The 14,576-nt window shown below is 48.5% G+C and overlaps 1 protein-coding gene across 1 annotated transcript in view; it reads right to left on the reverse strand.

Moving 5' to 3' along the window:
* LOC311511128 (uncharacterized protein) overlaps window positions 1-12,979 on the reverse strand; it is a 99,527-nt gene extending 86,548 nt beyond the window's left edge. Inside the window, exons 1-3 of the mRNA XM_084611489.1 lie at window positions 12,868-12,979; window positions 9,161-9,237; window positions 6,945-7,102 (exon numbers count right to left, since the gene is read on the reverse strand). The gene's annotated coding sequence lies outside the window, so the exon portion shown is untranslated. The remainder of the gene's footprint in view (window positions 1-6,944; window positions 7,103-9,160; window positions 9,238-12,867) is intronic.
* Between the last annotated feature and the right edge of the window lie 1,597 nt (window positions 12,980-14,576).

Below are 14,576 nucleotides of genomic sequence, written 5' to 3' on the forward strand. Positions count from 1 at the left end.
TGAGACAGGTGATGGCAGTATACACAGTATGCACTGAGTGGGCTAAGGGCAGGTTGGAAGCTAATGTGGGTCACTATAGGTCTAGTGGCTTAAAGGAAGCTTGTGGATAAGGAGGCAGGCGATACTGCTTCCCCACATCACCCGCTCCAGGACCACAGGCAGGTTTCTAAGTGGAGTGAGCAGGCAGTGGTGTCCCATGGGGGGGGGCTCCTGCAATTCTGGGCCCCCTCCTCATGATCTCACACATACAGCTCAGCATGACCTCACATGTACGAAGGATGCCATTGCAAGGCCTGGGCAGCACTGAGCAGGACAGAGCAGATGACACCCGACAGCCTGGATGGGCTGCAGGTACCGAGTGCCATCACTGTGGGCGGGCAGAAACCATCCAAGCCAGAGACGCTTTGGTTAACATTTCATGTGCATCACTCTGCTCTTTTCACTGTGACTGCAACAGAAAGGTGCTCAGCACACAGGGACAAGTGGTTATTGGACACGAGAGCAAGTATTTTAGAGCAGGGTGCTCCTTAGCAGTGAGGCTGCAGGAGAACTCAGCCTCAGGAGTGTAACAGGATTTAAGTAATCTGAGCACCTGTTGTGAGAAGCACACTGAGGTGCTGTCTAGAGATAAGGTAGTGTCCCCAACACAATCGTGCCAACACAGAGAACAGCAGGTGAAAAAGGGGACAGTTCAGTGATCATGGATAAACGCACCCAGACAGGACAGACCAGTTACAAGCTGTTAGAAACAGGTCTTAGGAGCTCTGACAGCCTCCTCAGGCAGGGACCTGTGCCAAAGTAAAGGACGATATTAGCTCCCAGACACATGTCTACACAGCAGTGGTTTGCAGATAGCTAGACAAGAGAATCAGTTTCCATGGCCCGCGAGTCAGATATTGGATCCCAGTGGGATTGGTAGGCTCATTCCTAGGCTGGGCACACATGTTCCACTTGAGTGTTTGCTATCACGTCAGGTTACGCTACAGCTTGTTGCCTTCATTTACTTTGCACCATGTTGAATTTAACATGAGTTACTCCAGCACTATGGCATCAGTTACATAACTCAATAATTAACATTTCAAGAGAGCACAGATTAAGGTTTCAGTCAGCGAGGCCCATTCAGTGAGCAACGCTGTCCCAGGGACTGGGGAAAGCCAACAGGAGAGCCCACAGTTACGCTGCATCCCTTCCAGGGGATCAGTCTGCCAGCCAAGACAAGCTAAACGAGGGTTCCAGCTGGAGACCTACTCCCTGATCTTTCAAAAGAGGAACATCTTGGATGGAGGAGAAGTGACCTTGGCCTTTGGCCACTCATCTCACTGCTCACTCTGTAATTTCCTCTCTCCTTCATTCTGTGGACGACTCCTTGGGAGTAGTGCTATTGGTCCTCTAACAGTTATTTTATTGAATAAAATAAGGTGTTTCTTCCATCCAGTTGCTTTTGGCTATACAATGCCAACAGCCATTGGTTTGACTTTTGCATAGCATGGCCCAGGCCTGGACAGAGCTGGGACCTCTGTCTTCCACGGAAGTGGCATACAAGGCCCTCTGGCATTGCACACTCACTGCTACTGTATATTCGGTGGCATGGGGCAGAACTTACTAGTTAGTGTCATTTTGGAACTCTCCAGTGAACTAAGCAGCAGCAGCGAGAAAATCTGCACCTCTCTGCAAAGAACGCAGTGAGGAGCCAATGCCTCAGGCCTGGAACATGTGGAGACCAGGGACTGCCTGCACAAAGGCTCCTTGCTCTGTGTGGGTCAGAGAGGCTGTGCTAGGAGGCACTGCAACCCAGAGATGATCAGGAAAGTCTGTTGGTAAATGGTAGACTATGCAAAGCAGTTTGTTCAGATGTCTGAGCACAAGAGACGAAGAGGGAAATGCAATTCGTGCCTTTCCTGTATTTTATGACCAGGGTGAAAAACCAGGCAGAAGACAAGTTTCACTTACAAGGCCATCACAAGCCAAGGCTCTATTAGCCCAGAGATTATTTCATTGCCTGGAAGCAGAGGCTAGCAGGGAAATGTCCTCTGGAATTTGCCCAGGAGGGGCTGGGGTCTATCTGACCAAGGTTCTTGTCGGTCCCATTGCCATACACATCTCACACGTATAGCATTTACCCTTACAACCTCGGAGGGACTGGATAGCGCTATGATCCCCATTTCACAGATGAGGCACAGAGAGGTTAAGTGATTTCTCCAAGGTCTATGGTGGAGCAGGGAACTGAACCTGGGTGTCCTGGTCCCAAGCTAGTGCCCTAACCAGCGGGATGCTGTTCTCTGAGAGCAACAGGGGATGGATCACTCGGTTACCTGTTCTGTTCATTCCTTCTGAAGCACCTGGCTCTGGCCACTGTCGGCAGACAGGACACTGAGCTAGATGGACCTTTGGTCTGACCCGGCCTGATCGTTCTTATGTTCTGTGCCGTAGAGTTGGCTCAATTCCAAACGAAGGCACATCGGAAAATAAAGATTCTGCCTCACAGAGCGCAAGGCCGGAAGAGCCCGCTTCGGTCACCCTGTCCAACTCGCTGCCTAACACAGGCCAGAAAATTTCATCCAGAGAGTCCAGCAGCAAGTCCTCTGCTACGCAAGTGAATACTGGAGCCCAGTAACTGTTTGGTGGTAAATAACGTAGGTGAGGAAACAAGGGGAGTTTGGATTTAAATCCTGTTTATGCTTCTCTCTCAGGTGCTTCTCTGGCTCCCAGGACTGCACACGCTGAATGCCTCATAATTGTTAACATACTTACCTACCCAGCACTGGGAGGCAGGGCAGTTCTGTCATCCCCACGACAGCTGGAGGAGCGAGGTAGTAAGAGGCTAAGGGACATACCCAAGATTGTTAAGGTGACTCTAAGGGTTTGGGCCGGAGTTGGAAGCAACTCTCAAAAGGTTTTTTCCTGGATGTCTGCAGGGTACGAGCTAACAATTCACTCCTGAGAACAGCTCACATAGTCAGAGTTCTGCTGAGCATGAACCTAGCTCCCGAGCCAGATTTGGTCTTGTCTACCAGACCCTAAACCAGAGCTGATTGCCTCCTTTTCACTATTCCCCGGTGAATTTCTGCATGACAGCCACTGCAGGAGAAAGATTTCCACTAGCAGGAAAAGTTAGCCTAGCCCAGGGTTGTTTAAGATGTTAACACCAGTCCGAAATGTAGTCTATGAAATACAACAAAGAGTTAAATGGCTCACATGCCTGGCAAGACAAACAGGGCTTAATGAAATCTTTATTTGTAAAATATATTTTTTAATTTAAATGCAAATGGGGTGCTGCATTGTGTGCAGGTCACTCATGCCAACACGCTGCGCAGTTAGCAAGGCTGCATCTCAGGAAGCCAAGACTGCTAATGGGCCAGCACTTCCTGTGCATTTGTTTTAAGTTAATTAAATTTTTTTTTCAAAAAGGGATGAGTCTTGCTTTGCAAAATACGTTCCTGACTCCACTGAGCGAAGCCTCCCCCAGCCAACAGTGGGGTCAGGGACAAACGCACAGCAGCCCATTAGATATTAATTGAGCGGGACACAATGATTTCTGTATCCTGGAAAGTCTTTTGGCGAGCCACCAATCACAGCCCAGTGGTCGATACAAGCTCCCAGCCTGGGTCCTGCAACAGTCAGTGCCAGATGAAATGTTATGGACAGTAAATCTGAGTAAGGCTCTGGGAGACTTTTCTAAATACTAGGATGAATTACATATAAGTCTTCTAAAGAGACATTAAACATAATGTGAAACTGCACCTTAAAAGTGATGAACAGGCCAGTTTAGCAGAGCAGTTATTCCTAGGGTTGCACATAAGTTATAGGCAAGTTAATAAAAACCCTTTTGAAGGAGATTTCATCTGAAGAAAATCTCTCTGTACCAAGAAAGATGAGTTGGAATTGGGTCATTATGATCCATGCCCTTCAGGGACGTGCTAGAACTTACAAAGCCTCAGATGGTGTTTAGCTCTTTCTTGCTGGTTCAACTCTGCTTTACTGCTGCCGCCATCATCTGCTGAAGGCACCTGGACCTTCCAGCAGCATGGGAAGCAGTGAGGAACTCATTAATAGCGGCCAAGAGGCTGCAGGAGCACTCTGCTCCCAGCCTGTCAAGCATGTGCCAACAAGCAGCTGGTGGAGTTCGAGCAAAGCAACTGAGGTAATGTATATTTACAGGAATGATCTGAGTCATTGGCAAAGGGTGGCAAGGGACTGACTCAGTGAACTGAAAAGATTTGTGTTTATGGCTGTTGGAAATCACACAGCAGCTCATTTTAGTGCTACCATGAGGGCCTCAAAGCCAAAGGAAGTAATAAGGATTGTAAAATTACCGCATAAGCAAATATATCATCTTTATAATCTATGGCTGCCCCTCTGCTTCTTCTCCTAGGCCAATTTGCTTGGGAAATTCACCTTGTCCTGGGACAGGCTGAGGAGGGAAGTTCTGCTGGGAATCTGAACATGCCGCAGAGTCCACACCATCCCCTACACTCCCATGACTTTAGAGCACGAGGGAAGGATATTTGGGTCTCGTTCATAAATCTGACAGTTGTAATGGATGTAGGATGGACGAGATCTTGAAACGTTCTTGAGCGTCTCACATTAGAGAGAAACTCATCCACATGCAACAGAGCCAGGCTCTCCTTCTCCCTAGCCCAGACATATGCACTTTCTAGGGGGTTCACTGGGCTTCAATTTCTTTGCTAATCTTTCTCACCGGTGCAGAATCAAGCAATGAGCTCTGCTGAGCAGGGACATACTGCACCACACACATAATGATGAGCTGCTAGTCATATGCTGCCCAGTACCCCAGAAACCTCAGGGACACATCAGGTACAACCCAGGTTATGGGACCGAGTGGCTTAGGGGACTGCATACTGAACCCTCCTGCTGCTCCAGGACATCAACTCCAGCCCAGCCTGGGTAGGGACTGGGTGGTGTTACCACCTCCCAGTTGGCTCCTGGCCTGTGTGGAGAAAGCTGGTAGCTTCTAGCACCTGCCCACCTGGCAATACTGTCACTGACCTATGCAATACGGTGGCCCTCGTCCCACTCCTGGTGCCCCCTGCAGGTTGACCACCTCGCTTGGTGGATCTTAAGTGACTCGGCCCTCTGGCTGGGTCACCCAGTCAAAATTAACCCCTTCCAGGGTAGCAAAAGGGTCAACAAAACCATCTACCATCACCAGAGTCTTGAGCCCCAACTCTGTCTGCACTCCTTGGCTCAAGCTTCCAAAGCAGCCTTGTCCCCTTCTCAGGGCTTGGTTTAGGCTTGCCCCCCCTTTCCTGGGGTTTACACCACTTCATTGGTGGCTGGGGAGGGGGGAACCTGGGCTCACCCACTACTCTGGGTTCCAACCCAAGGACCCTATGAACAGCAACCTCTTGCTGCCTCTTCCCATCTGGCCCTTCATCTTCACCCTTAGCTCAGGGCTGAAGTTCTTAGGGCCTCGCTTTTCTGCCTTATGCAGAAGCAGACAGAACCAAGCTCTGGTTGTCTCTTGAGTACCTGTGGCCAGAGAGGCTAGGTGAGGCAAGGCACGGCCTACCCTGCCCCACCCCTACTCTCTGGTGCCAGCTCAGAACGGTCTTGCTATCACCCTGCAGCTCCTTTTACCAGAGCCTGCTGGGCTCTCATTGGCTGCTTCCATAAGGCCTCTAGTCAGACCTGCAGGCCCCACCTCTGTTGCTCCTTTCCTGGGGTGGGATGTAGTAGGACCATAGGGCTTCCATCAGGAGACACCCTGTCACCAGCCCCGGTGGGCTGCCTCAGCAGGGAGTGCAATGACTGCCTAGCTTCTGGAGGCGGAACCCGCTCCTGGGCAGGGCCAGACACACTGATGGGGCAGAGTGGGCAAAATCTGTATTTGTTTTGTAGCTAAAAATACAGAGAGGGCTTTGCTCTCAAGCCAGCAAATCCACCAAGCACTGAATTAACTGCAAAAGGCACAGGCTCACAGCTGGGAGCGTCATCTGCCCATGGAGATTTTCACATTCTGACTAAAAATCAGGTATGCCACACCTGTATTTTGTGCAGCATTCCTGCTTCAGTGACAGCTCCGTAGTGAGCTTCACCAGAGACCAGCTGAGCCCATCTCTAGGCTGTGAGGAAGGGGATTAGTCTGTTCGCACCAAGCTGTTCCCTTCATTTACAAGGACACTTACCATGGTATAATCTACATACGTACTTGCTGTTTAAGGAGCTGCTTTAACTGGAATTCTACAGAGGCTGTTATTGCTTTGCAACAGGCACTTGCCGAACGGTAGTGGTCTTGTTCCAGAAGGGAATTAAATTGGGATTTTAGGGAGAAGAATGTAGGCAGAACCGCTCCTCAAAGGGCAAGAATTCCTCTGGTGTAATGATTTAACTATTTGGTCAGTTCTGCTTCATAGAATACGAGAGTTGGAAGGGACCTCAGGAGGTCATCTAGTCCAACCCCCTTCATGCTCCAGCAGCTGCTAAGATGGTCACTCGGATTGTCAAGGCCACAGATTCAGGGGAATTCACAGTAACACAGGATGAGTGAACAAGTGAAGCACCCACAGTTTCTCCCCCTGGGAGAGACGCAGAAGCAGCAGGCAAAGATTAGCATGGTGGTTCTTTGCAGGGCATTGGTACTTGTGCTTCGCTGCCCACAGTATAAAAGCAGCGAACAAGTGGGGGAGCGGCGCACATGCATCACCTAGAACGAAAGAGCTGGAGGAACTCACAGCTTATCCAACAAGGGATCGTCAGGGCTCTGACCTAATGGAGCATCAGGCAGATGAAGCAACAAAGTCACAATATTACATAGGGGGCCACACAGAATCCCAGCTATTAGAGCATCTCACGCCTCTAGCTGCTGCAATTTAAATATTTCCCACAAAACACTTCTTAAAAGACAAACTATAAGAGAGAAGCCAGTGCAAAGACAAGGTGTCCCCCCCTGGGGCTGGGAAACACCGAGACAGAGGCTAACTCACCATCCTTCTGCTCTGCTGTTTCCTTCTCCTGCCCTGGCAAGCATGCAGCAGACAGGCTCACCTTGTGGGTTACACACAGCTGCGATACTGAGCTAGGGGTCAGTCTGGAACTGTGAGAAAGTTGGTGCTGGGAAGGGACACACCAAGTCCAATGTATGCTGTGGACAGGAGAAACAATGATACATCACTCCCCTCCCTAATGCAAACTCATGGAGCATTGCTAAATACAGAAAAGCAAAAGCCAGCTCAGAACTCCAGCTGGAGGTCACCAGCTCTGCTAGGCTTTGTAATTAAGCACGAAGACGCAGCACACATCAACCCAGGAACCTGCTTGCTAACAGACACTTCGTCGGCTCAGAACAAGCTTTCTAGACACAGTGCCATCACTCACCTAAACAGCCCCAGGCAATTTGCCTGCTCCCATCACCTGGGTTGCACCCTGCCTGCTGCCAACATCCGTTAGCGTCTGTACTGGCAGATGGGTGCAGACCAGTTTGACAATTCCTTGAACAAGGAAAAACAAAAAGCAACAAGTAGCCATTGGGATAGTCACGCTCCACCGCCATGGAGTCACTGTCTGGTTACAGGCCACATCGTAACAGAATGACCATGCAGACTTCTCATTGGCCAGAGCATTGGAAGTCTCTGTGTATCCAGTGTCATTTAAACTCACTATTCTGGGCCTCCCCAGTCCAGCACCAGGTTCCCCTAATGCTACACAGCTGCCATCTGGCACCACTCCCGGTGGAATTCAGCCTGCAAATTCAGTGAATGCACCTCAATGCCTGCTGCTCAGAGCAGAACATGGCTGTTCAAAGCCTGCTCCTTATTCTCCATGGGGAAATCCCAAAAGAGAATACACTGACAGTGCTTGTATCCTGCTGTTCCACTGAGCAACAGCTACACCCTCTGCCAATGGGTTGCAGTGAAGCCACAGGATCCTGCTGACCCTGGGCCCAATAGGTTCCACAAAAATGCCCTGGTGCTTTAGTGCTGCATGGGGAATGTGCTGAGCTTTGCTGGATGCTATTTGAGTGGCTTCTCTCCCTGCCTGCAATAACAGTGAGTGCCTCTTGGCTCAGGGGATCCTGAAGCAGCAGGGAAGCCCCGGTCCCTGGGGTGGAAGAGAGCAACCAGAAAAAGGAAAAGTAAATATTAGCCACTGGCACCAGAGCTAACCTTGACCCTGACAAGTAACGTCATGGAATCTTTAATATCCAAGTAGTTCAGAGGGCCTCATGCAGCAAACTGCTTAGAGCCCAGATTCTCAGCCCCATATACTCTGCTGGGATGCAGGCCTGCGTGTAGCTAGACAGATGCTGTGCCCACTAAATCATCCCACCCAGCTAAGTAATTCCCCTATGCTGACGGCCTGAGTCTCTGCAGTAAAATCTGCCAGCTGCTGCACATCTCTAGTGACTCAGCTATCTGGACTATTACTCACTAAGGAACAACTAACTTGCCCAGCACTCAGCTCAAAGAGTGGGGCCAGGTGCCGTGCAGATGTGCATGGATGGGAGTGAAATACTGCAGAGATTGCTCCAGCCCAATGGCTGTGGAACTGCTCCGTGTGTGGAGGACAGAACGATGCACATGGCAATAGAGCTCAGCAGAGAAGGGCATGCAACCCCCTGCATCCTCTCCCTGGCCTGTGCAAAACAATTGCACCAGTTCTGGTGCAAAGTGGGGAAATCTGCTCCTATTGTGGTGGCCAGGTCTATCGAAATCCTACAAGTCCAGCTGTTGGGAGCACAGCAATGTGGTCTGCACATCAGGGCACAAGGAAGCTGCAGCCCTTCCTGTCCTCTGTGTTTGGGATTCTGCAGTATTTATCACTGGAGGAATTGCATTCTCTCTCTCTCTGCAGGACAAAGCGGCCATCTGCCTGTGAGATAAACCAAGCTGTGAAAATGTTATTGGCTAGAAGGGAAAGCATGAGCCTCAGAGCCCTGCAGCAGTGTCAGCTCTGAGCAGAATGGAGAGGAGGCTGAGAAGAGAGCACTCTCTCCAGCACATACAGATCCACCACACTGTCCTGTTAGCGCTCTTCAATAAACATTTACAGTTTAATCAACATACATCCCTTTATGGAGCAAATCAATAGTTGCTCATTGGGAAGAAAATGAGATAAATAGTAGCCTTAAGAGCATTTCTGTTCCCTGGTCTGGGTCCAACCCTGTGCTGCTGGACGAAATGAGACTTAAAAAATTAAGTACCTGGACTTTGAGCAGTTCTCTGTAACACTGTTTGATGTTCTCCCATTTCCGGGGACTGTTGTGATTCTGCTCAGATGCTAAGAGGAAGAAACATTACAGCTTCAACAAAGAGCTAAGTTTCAACCACGGACTAAAAGGAGCAGCTGTGGTCTATGGACTGACTATTCTGGTGGGACTCAGGACTCCTGGGTTCTAATCCTGACTTTGCCATGCCCTTGTTGTGATCTTGGGCAAATTCCTTACCCTCTCTGTCTCCACATCTGTAAAATGGGCTAATGAAGTTCATCCACCAGGATAAAGCACCTTGGGAGTTACAGATGAAAAGTGCAAAGATATACGATGGATTCTGGTACCACTCTTAGCTTTGTGATAGCAGGGCATGGCTGTACCCTCTGTGTCAACTCCTCACAGATCCTTGCTGTCTCCTCTTGATATGCAGTGCAACCCATTCACACTGGGCACTCTGACCGGTTTCCAGCTCTTGCATATGCACTTCATGCCATCCCATTGCTCCACACACTCCTGTACACCCACTCAAACACAGACACGTATGTACATGACAGATACAGTCAAAAATCAGGGAGCTTTCATGATGCTGCCATCTGGATTCAAACAGCTGCATGCTTTCCCGGGTGAGGAAATCTGGTCTCGCATATTTTGCAGCTCTTGCTTCAGGGTAGATGCCATAAAAATGAGAACTTTTGGTTCAATTTGTTCAGTACACTTTTATCTAAGAACTATAGTTTCATTCTGAAAAAGGATTGTGTCTCCCTCCCAGCTTCCCTGTCAGGATGGGCAGGAATGGTGTCCCTAGCCTCTGTTTGCCAGAAGCCGGGAATGAGTGACAGGGGATGGATCACTTGGTGATTACCTGTTCTGTTCATTCCCTCTGGGGCACCTGGCATTGGCCACTGTCTGAAGACACGATACTGGGCTAGATGGACCACTGGTCTGACTCAGTAGGGCTGTTCTTATGTTCCCCTATGCGCAGAGTAATCGCGCTGGCCCATGGGGTTTTAGTGCACCTCCACAGCCCAGCACGGTATGTAGAATCTCACAAAGATGCAAGAACAAATTCCCTCCCCAGATGGCAGGGGCTGGATTCAGTCTACTTCTTCTCTCCTTCCATTATACTCGCTTGTACCTTTTTTATGAAGGAGATGGCCTGAAGGACTTGGAAACCTGGACTGTTTTGGGTACAAAGGCAAAGCTGTCATCATAAAGAAGAAATTTCTCCTCCATTCTTTCAATAAGAATCATCACTAACTTGCAAGGATTCCACAGTCAGCAGCAGCAACTCCCTCCCGCCCTCTGGCTACTGCTGAGAATAGGCTACATGCTGGTGAAGAGGGGGCAAAACCTTTACAGATGATTTGACTGAGACTGGGGGCATCTCCCCCAGTCTCACCTGCCCCACCAGGAGGCTGACAGCTGCAACATGCATTTCCCAAGGCAGGCTGAGGCTCAGAAGCATAAACTAGGGTTAGTGTCTGTTAGGTTGACCAGATAGCAAGTGTAAAAAATTAGGATTGGGGGTAATAGGCGCCTATATAAGAAAGCCCCCAAAATCAGGACTGTCCCTATAAAATCAGGACATCTGGTCACTCTCGTGTCTGTAGAGAAATATGAGAGCTTATTCCCCTTTCCTCTGCATTACTACAGTTCCTCTAAGCCTCGGTCCTTTCCCCTCTTCCAGCTATTTCCTCCTTTGGAAATGCCCCGCTCAGTGTTAAACTGATTTTTCTTCCCACATTATTTTACTGTGGGGTGCTTGGCAAAGATGGAGCCCATGTAATGAACTGCCCCTCTAAATCATCTATCACAGTCAATTATTGCATTCCCAATGCTAATGTGCCATCTAGGGGTCATCCTGCATAGAACAAAGTCCCTTACCCATGGAGATGAGCTAAAGTCTGACAATTAATGTCCAAAAATAAAGGCATGTGGTGGTCAAGGAGGAGGGTAGATAGAGGATTAACGAGCACTGTAGCTTCTACATTTAGAGAAGCTTCTGAAAGGGACCATAAAATTTTGTAGGGATAAATAAACTCTAGCAGCCAGAAATCAGGGAGAAGAGAAGGAGTTCTAATAAAAGATCCAATTATTTTCAACCACTGGAGGAGACAGGAGCTGCAACAAAAATCCAAAAAATGAAATAGTCATTAACAAAACCCCAGGTGGACGCAATTGTTTTCCTCTTTGGTGGCCCAGTTTTTTTAATCTCACCCACACCAGGCTGCCGTGTTAATTTTAAAATATGCTTGGATAACAGACTATTAACTATTCATGATCTTCTCTTCGATAATTTTTGGTTCTCTGTCACTACTTCAGGGGCTAACCATGATGAACAAGCAAGCTCCTAACTTGCTAGGGAAGCCACTATCAGAACACATTTTTTTCAGGCTTTCCTTACAAGTGTGCTAAGGTGGGGCTCTTCCCAACTGAACTTGGTTTATGAAGCGAGGAGCTTGGGGATACAACACTCAGTACAGGGAAGTTCTTCTAACAGTCGGGCAGTTCTACTCCAACTGGGACAGTGCAAAGTCAGCCAAGAGAAGTTAGAAATAAAGGCTTTGGAAATGGCACTGTGGGGACCACACTCAGAGCCAATGCCAAGCATTGCTTTCTTCTGAGTATCTCAAAGCACTATCGGCCAAGCAAGTCTACGCATTTTTCAGACACAAACAGCAAGAGCATGTGAGGGACTGGCAGTCAGGTATAGAATCGGGAATCCCTACACCCAGGCCTCTGCTCTGACCTCTAGTGGTTTGTAGCAGAGGCCTGCCCCTCATCTGCCGCACAAAGCCGCACAAGTCCACAAAGGCAAGCAGGCACCAGAGCTAACAGCATTTATTTGCTCTGGGTTTGGGCCCCATTCTGCTCTCCTTTCTCTCTCCACCAGCTTTGTACAGACCTATCCCAGTGCATCCACCCTGATGTTTAGTTCCCTTCCCAATAGAAAGCTGTGCCTTAGAGTCCCAATTAGTCCTATAGGCACCCCTGGGGACTGAATGAGGCGTATATAAGTAGCAGAGCTCAGCGAAGCAATCACACAGAGAGCCTACCAGATACACTACAAGCCTGCACAAAGTGACAAGGCAAGAGCAGTAGCTAGCTGATCGCCCTTCCACAGCTGCAAAGCCTCTTTCAACAGCTGGCAGCCAAGCTGGGCCTCCACGCGGGTCAGCTAGCGCTCCTGGAAAAGCACAGTGCAGAGCTCAGCATCTGGGTTTTACTCCTGCCACATTAGTCCCCTGGGTGACTCTGCAGCAGCAGCAGCTGTGTGTGTGGTGGGGGGGAATGATAGAGGCCAAAGGTTCCCATATGTCACACTCCCACAACCAGTGACATCCCAAGTGACTGACACAGTCATGCACACCAACCACTGCTCTTCGCGACTAGGGCTTTGCTCCTGCAAACTTCAATTGTAGGTCAGAGCAGACCTGCAGTAACTGGCAACACCCTGCTTTGGAGTAGGGGCTAGATTTGGGGGTGGGATTTTAGCACAAAGATGAGGGCAGATGAAGTTAGAGCCCGGCACAGAGCTATGTCAAAGCAAGTGAACACAGAAAACAGCAGCGTACAAGATGGAGCATGGGGAAGGGGGACAGAATGGTTAAACATTCCTTACCAGAACAAGGGACAGTGCAAGAAGGAATATATTGAAATAAAATGAGTAAACTAAGCAAAGAAAAACAAAAACCTACCACAGTTCTCAGAGAAAGGCTGGCACAGCTTTTTGGGAGATCCCATCTCCCCCTTCTGTAATGAACAGCTGGGGGCTTGCTCACATCACCAGTCGTAGGGACACCTGGCTACTAGGACCTGGAATGAGAACACCAGCTCATGTCAAATCAGCTGAGCTGCCAAAAGGAAACCATTTGTGGTCACTAGTGGGATATGCATGTCTGACTGGAAAACAGCAGCTGAGTGGCTTGCACTGTACAGGTAGCCTAGACATGCAGGTACCCTGAGCCTTGTGCACACAGCCTCCCGCCCCAGGGTAATGCTGGGGGAGTTTCCTACTAGAAAAGGAGTTACAAAATGAAGATGACAAACAAAATGTTTTCTTCCTCCACTAAAAGCAATTTTAAAAAACAGACTGAAAAGATAAATGGTCTGAAATTGAAAGTAATTCACTTTTCCAGATGGAAGGCAAGAGACAGGAACAAAGCTGGTAATTAAGAATCATCTGCTATGAATACTAAATGCCTGCCACAACATGCACAAGGACACACAAGCCACAAGGCTGCAAATCTTCCAAAACCAGATCATTCTAGTTACAATGTCTGAATCTTGCTACTGGCACCTTGCTGCAGAATTCTCTTGGGACCTTGTATGAATAAGCCATTAGCTAGCCAGCTTCAGCTAGATCATCTCAAATACCTTTTCCTCCAGGAACTCTTTCCACAGGACTGATACCATAAACATTAGGAAGAGTAAAAACTTCCCATGCATCAAGGGTTCTGCACATTCTCTTAGAAGAGATGGACTCTCAGTTTGACCAAGGACACTAACAACTGACAAGTAGCCTACGTATCTGTTTGGACACTTAGATCTAATCTGATTTTTAGCTATGATTTGCTAACAATACATTAGAGATTGTATAATCATGTAAGCAGTTGTACATATTATGAAATATCAGACTAATTCCAGTTCAGTGTTTGACCTGTTCGTCCTTGCTATTTGAAAGGTTTATCTTGAGTGGTTATCCTTGGCCAAGCACTGATGGCAAACATTAGTTGTGCTTATTGTATTGACTACTTTCTTGCAGCTCAGCAAGAAAACGAGCACCTTGAAAATGCCTGCATCACTGCTAGCCTAGAGTACATTCCTGTCCTCTTACCAGAGGAAAAACACAGCCCTGGTTTAGCTTCCACAGGTGAGAATGGAAGACTGAAATACTGTAACAGACTATATTAAACGGGGTATGTGTAGGAGCTACCCCACTAGTAGGGCTTGCAATATACTACATCACTCCAGTGCAGCGGCTCTAGATGAGGGAGGGCTGCAATAGGATATTCGATAGAGTCCATGAATCCTTTTTCAACCCACTACACTAACTATATCCTGTGTTAGGAATAAGTGAATCCTTGTGCCTTGATGCCAACAGGCTCTCTCTGATGGCCTGTTAGGCTGTCCCTACAGCATTCGTGCTATGTTGCAGTTTTAATCTATGAGCACGAAGACTACCACTTGCAGTCATTTCTTCCCAACTGATCCCCACATTCTTAGAGATGGAAGTGGATTAAACCACTCAGCTCCCTCTAATGCTGTGTAAGGCTGCAGAATGAATCAGCAACTGGCAGGATCAATACCTCATCTATTGAGGATATGGCTTCATCCCAATAGAGCAGCCAGCTGCCACTCTGCTACCATATATGGAATCCAGCTCCGGAACCAGGCTATGTCCCTT

Source organism: Lepidochelys olivacea, assembly GCF_965140295.1.
Source record: "Lepidochelys olivacea isolate rLepOli2 genome assembly, chromosome: 21".
Classification (NCBI taxonomy): domain Eukaryota; kingdom Metazoa; phylum Chordata; order Testudines; family Cheloniidae; genus Lepidochelys; species Lepidochelys olivacea.